The sequence below is a fragment of the Patiria miniata genome, unplaced genomic scaffold (assembly GCF_015706575.1).
Source record: "Patiria miniata isolate m_02_andy unplaced genomic scaffold, ASM1570657v1 HiC_scaffold_2, whole genome shotgun sequence".
Classification (NCBI taxonomy): domain Eukaryota; kingdom Metazoa; phylum Echinodermata; class Asteroidea; order Valvatida; family Asterinidae; genus Patiria; species Patiria miniata.
Window position 1 is genome coordinate 12,186,310 of NW_024037058.1, and position 6,163 is coordinate 12,192,472.

Sequence of the window (6,163 nt, forward strand, 5' to 3'; positions counted from 1 at the left end):
ATGCTGGCCAGGCACACTCATACACACCATCAACCACTTTCATACACACCAGTCCTCAATGAACAGGAAGAGCCATTATTTGTGGGTTATTATTCCCTAAATGTAAACCTTAGATAATCATAGTACATGTACTGGAATCTGACAATGCGCAATAAGACCCATGTTAAATTATAAATGACCATAAATACGCACGTAACGTTATACATGTACACAATTACATGGGAATATCACGTGTGCGCGCACCATGCTGTCACATTTTGCACGTGAACGCGTGTATGCCTATACTACACGCACAATGTTCGCTAAACTCTCCACAACGAGCTCACACTTTGGAGCCCAAAACCTACATTTATATCTTATCAAAACTTTACTTTAATGCCTCCAGTATTATCTATGAACACTAGCGGACAAATCCTAATGCAATATTGGGTAGCGTGCAGTTTGCAAACAAATGATATTTCAACTCAAAAATGAGCTTCAAAAGTTGACAACGTACCTGTGTGAGAATTCGGCAGTGAGGTGCCGGTCAAGGGTTACGCAAGGCACAGGTCACGTACATAATAAGGGGCGTGGCTTAACTACATGTAAACACTACGTGCATATCATACGCACACTCTACAACTCTTTCCCGCCTAGGTAGGCATCGCCCTCGATGCCTGGAGGCAACTTTCTGGCAGGAATTGGCAGTTAACGGCAAGATTAACACAATCGTCCAAATACTTTTAACACTAAATAACTCGGAACGACTTTAACAGTTATTCAAAGCTCCAGGAGCTTAACACTAGATAACATGGATAACTTTAACATTTCTTCTAAGTGAAGTAGCTTAACACTAAGTTACAGGGATCAACTTTAACAATTCTTCTAAGTGAAGTAGCTTAACACTAAGTTACAGGGATCAACTTTAACAATTCTTCTAAGTGAAGTAGCTTAACACTAAGTTACAGGGATCAACTTTAACAATTCTTCTAAGTGAAGTAGCTTAACACTAAGTTACAGGGATCAACTTTAACAATTCTTCTAAGTGAAAAAGATGTACTCTACAACTTAAGTCTATCTGGGGGCTTGTTCCGAGTGGCACGAACTGGATAGCGAGATCTGCTCGCATCATGTGTCCCGGTACCAACATCTGAAGGAATCTCCCCACAAGTAACATCTGCATCTGCCACCTCGTGGGTGGAACTAACGTCTGAGTTGGCGTTGCCAAGCAACAAGGGGAAGTCTACTGGTTCGCCATGGACTGGTGCAGTGGTCGTTGGATACAGAACATGGCCAGTCGACCTATGCAGGGATTCCTCCCCTGAAGAAGAGTCATCGTCGCTCCCACTTGTGGAAGACTGATGAGCAGGTCCCTCCAACAACCAAGGGCAATGCTTCAGGTCACTGCGATTGAGAACTTTCTCCTTGCCCAAGTGGTTCCTAACAACGTAGACTGGACCGTCCGGGAAAGGACGACGAACAACTAAGTAGGGATCCTGCTCCCAGTAGTCCTGAACCTTGGCACGACCTTTATGACTACGACAACGGACCAGGACATACTGTCCAACATCAAGGGGCCGCTCAAAAACCTTGGCAGCTCTTACAGCCTTTCTTGCTTGGATAGCTTTCTCGTTGTTTCCCCTGGCAATCCTCCTCGCCGTTTGCAAGTGTGACTGGTGGCGACGCATGTAGTCTCCCATATCACCAGCATGTAGGGCTTTCCCGCCTACGTCTGTACTCAGTGGGAAGCGTCCATTTCTCCCAAACATTAGGAAAAATGGATCCACTCCCGTTGTCGCATGTCTTGTGTTGTTATACGCATAGACCAATGCTGGCAGATATTCAGGCCACCTCTTCTTCTTGTGTTCCGGGAGTGCGGCAAGCATGTTATGCAAGGTGCGATTATATCTTTCACATTGGCCATTACCAGCAGGGTGATAAGGCGTAGTATGACTCTGCTGTATTCCGTACATCTGGCACAGACTAGATACAACCTGGGACTCGAAGTTACGCCCACGGTCAGAATGTAGGCGGAGAGGGCATCCGAAGGAGAAGAACACATTGGAGACCAAGGCCTTGGCAACTGTTGAAGCCTTCTGGTCCTTCGTGGGGATCGCCCACACATACTTGGTGAAGACGTCTGTTACCACCAAGACGTTCTCATGGCCACTACTAGAAGCTTCCAAAAGGGTGTAATCCATTGCCAAGACTTCCAGTGGGGCAGTTGCTGCCAATGTTCCAAATGGCGGCCGGGTCTGTCGAGTTGGAGCCTTGCTGACTGCACAGCGTTTGCATTTCGCACACCAGTCCTTGGCAGCCTTCTCCATGTTGTGCCAGTGGAACCGATCCCAGAGGAGTTGGAAGGTTCGCTTTGGTCCAAAGTGCCCTGCTTCGTCATGGAACCTAACAAGAGTCTCCTCCTGGAGAGCATCAGGGAGCACAAGTTGGAACAAAACTTGGTGAGTAGCTGGAGATACCACTTTCCTTCGCAAAAGACCATCTTGCATGGATAGCCGCTTCCAGTCACGCAAGAGAGCCAAAGCCTCCTTGGAAACGGTTGCTCGTTCACCATGTGTAGGTTGCACCCCTCTTGCAACGAAATGGATCACGCTCTTCAGTGTGGAGTCGTCCTGCTGAAAAGCTGCTATCTGCTCCACCGGGCGGCCAGGGAGGCAAGAGATACCGCCTATCTGACATGCTTCTATGTGGTCGCGGACCGAGACTGGGACAGCTGTCTGGGACGGATGCCAATCTAGGGAAACATTGATTGTCGCACTTGATACAGGGGCGGTACAGTCCAGAGGATTTTCCGCCAGAGTACCTTCACAACTTCCGAACTCCGCCCGTCTCGATAGAAAGTCAGGAACTTGATTGGCCTTTCCTGGTCTGTATACCAGGTCATAGTTGTATGCACTCATCTGCAAGACCCATCTCATCTCCGTGCAACCCAAGCGAGCCTTGTCAAGGAACAGAAGAGGTTGGTGATCTGTTACGATGGAGAACTGGTGCCCCAACAGGTAGTCTTTGAATACTTCCGTTACAGCCCACTTAATAGCCAGCAGCTCAAGCTTGAACGTGCTGTAGCGGCCACTCCGCTCTGCAGGCTTCAGGACTCTAGAAGCGTAAGCAATCACTCGCTGCTTCCCCTCATCATCTTCCTGAAACAGTACAGCACCCAAGCCGGTGCCACTGGCATCAGTCTCCAAGCGGAAGGGCTTTGAGAAATCTGCATAGCAGAGAACAGGAGCCTTGGTCAGACGACCAATGATGTCCTTGAAGGCGATTTGACCGGCCTCCCCAAGGGTTATCTTCTCGTTTGGCGATCGGGTCTTCTTGGCCTTAGGGTCTAACTTGAGGTGGCGGAATAAGGGCCCTGCAATTGATGCATAGCCCCTAACGAACCGCCGAAAGTAACCCGTGAAGCCTAGAAAGGCACGTACTTCTCGCACAGTTGATGGTTCTGGCCACTGTTGGAGCACTCTGATCTTTTCTGGGTCTACAGCAACACCTTCAGCCGACACAATGTGCCCAAGGTAGCGAACTTCTGGTTGCAGCAGATGACATTTGGCCGGCTTTAATTTTAGCCCATGCTCAGAAAGCCTCCTGAATACCCTGTCTAAGTGCGCCATGTGGGAATCAAAGTCCGGCGAGTAGACAATCACGTCATCAAGATATATCAGGACATTGTCATGGTTCTGGTCCCCGAGGCACCTCTGCATAAGCCGTTGAAATGTGGCTGGGGCATTAGTAAGGCCGAACGGCATTCGCAGATACTCAAAGAGGCCAAACGGCACCACAAAGGCCGTCTTTTCGACATCACTCGGACTCATGGCAACCTGATAATATCCACTTGTCAGGTCAAGCACTGTGAAGAATCTTGCCCCACCGAGTGCCTGCAGTGACTCTTCAATTCTCGGGATGGGGAACGAGTCATGGCGTGTGAGTTGGTTAAGCCGTCTATAATCAACACACAATCGGATGCCGCCATCTTTTTTCTGAACCACAACCACTGGCGACGCCAAGGACTGGTGCTTTCCCTGATGACATCTTTCTCCAAAAGGTCCCTGATATGCTCTCGTACCAGCTGATATTGAGATGGAGGTAGTGGGCGATGCCTTTGGCGAACTGGGTGGACATCTCCTGTTTCGATTGAATGAGCAACCGTCTGTGTGTAGCCCAGGTCTGCTTCATCTGTTGAAAATGCTTCCTTGTGTTTTCGCAGAAGGGTTGACACCTTTGATTTTTGTTCAACCGTAAGCTGGGATCCCACAGCTACTGGGACCGGCATCAAATCAGCGTTATCGACCACAGCAACCTTGCTAGACTGGACAGAAACACTGGCTTCACCCTTTGACTGGCTCTCGTCGCATTTGTCAAGCACTGATCCCAAGTGCAGGGTTCCCAGAACTGCAGACTTTGGCACAAGAAGGTCCTCATTAGTCTCATTATACAGCGTAGCATGGAATCGACCCAGCTCTACCTTGACAAGACACGGCGGAACTGTAATTCCAGCGGGAGGGCCTCCATTCTTTGATGGCTCTAGGACAGCCTCGTAAGTACTTCTTCCAGGGAAGATGCTCCCTCTGCCGTGGACGACAACCCCCTGCCGTGCAGAGACGACAACTGCATGCCCCCCAAGGTATGCCCGTCCGACGCTCCCACGCTTTGAGTCGAATTTCATGGTCTTTTCAACCAATTGCATCGCCCTCTGCCAAGTTCCATCTTGACCTGGCCAGGGAATCTTGGTCAGGCAGTGTCCACCCCAGGTACTCACAAGCCGCTCCCAACATTGTTGCAACACGTTCATGCCAAGTATGCCTGGCACACCTCTTCCTAATGTCAGATGTGATGTCTCCTCCTTCAGCACAAGCACTATGCGAGATTCGGCATTGTGCCCCAACACTTGTATGTCAGTCTCAAAATAACCAGCATAGGGAATGGTTGCCCCGTTAGCTGAAACAAGGGAAAACAACTCAGGTATTGGTCTAAGCTGAAAACCCCTTGGACTCAGGTTCATTCTGAAGTACTGTTCTCCAACCGAAGTAACCTGCGAGCCCGGATCAAGTAGGCACTTCACTACTACATCCTTAAAAATGGCAGTTACAGAATAACATTCACCCACAGTCTTTGCAAGAAAGTGTGGATCCACATTGGTAGGTGAGCCTCTCACACCAACCTCTGCGGTATGGCTCTCTACAGCAGAGGGTTGACGTTTAATTCTTGTGGAGCTCGATGCGGCGCTGGCATCTCTTCTGGTTGACGCTGGGGGAAGTTGGGATCTGGACACCACTGCGGGGATTCCCTTCCTCTGGGCCACGTCTTACGAACTGGTCCACCTCGGGTGGGGCAATTCCTGGCGAAGTGTCCAAGACGACCGCATGTATAGCACCTGTCACGATAGCCCGTCTGGTATGAGCCACCAGCTTGATACATCGCCCCCTGATCTGAGTGTAGATGTCCAGGACTGGTTTGCGAAGGGGGTGGAAAAGCCACTACTTCTTTGACTGCTCGAACTACTTGGTTGCCAATCTCCCGAACAGCTCCCAAGACATCCTCGTTAGTGATGTTCCTGGTGCTACCTTCACTGCTTGTCTGGATGGCTGCTTGGTAGGCCATTCCGGGTGCGGTCGCTTTGCTGCGGGCCAATTCCTGCCCTTCTCGTTTCAGGGCATACTCCCGCAGGTCACGGAAGGAGGTCACAGATCCTCGCTCGAGCAAGTCTCTACAGGTGTTCCGCAGGTAATTGTCGTCCAACCCCTCAATGAACTGTTCAGCCAGAGCAGAATTTGGAGAGGAGAAAAGCTTGGCATCTCGTCGAGTAAGCCTGAGAAAGCGCTTCTCCAATTCCACAGCAAAATCCCTGATGCCTTCACCTGGGTGTTGCTTCCTCTCCAAAAAAGAGCCGCTGTAACTCCCAACCGCAAGTTTTTCACCGTAGGACTCCTGTAGGAAGGCCAGAATTTCGGTGACACCCTTCTTTTCCTGGAGCAAGGCCTTTACTTCTGCTCGCGGTCCTCCACGGACATAATCTAGGAGGAAATGGCCCCTCTGGTCTTCAGGAATGGAGTAGCGCTCAAAGGCATTCTTCATGCTGGTGAGGAAGTCTTGGATTTCGCCCGCCTTGCCATCAAATGCAGTGATCTTGCGATCTGGTGCCATCACAAGTGGTGCTTGGGGTCTGGAA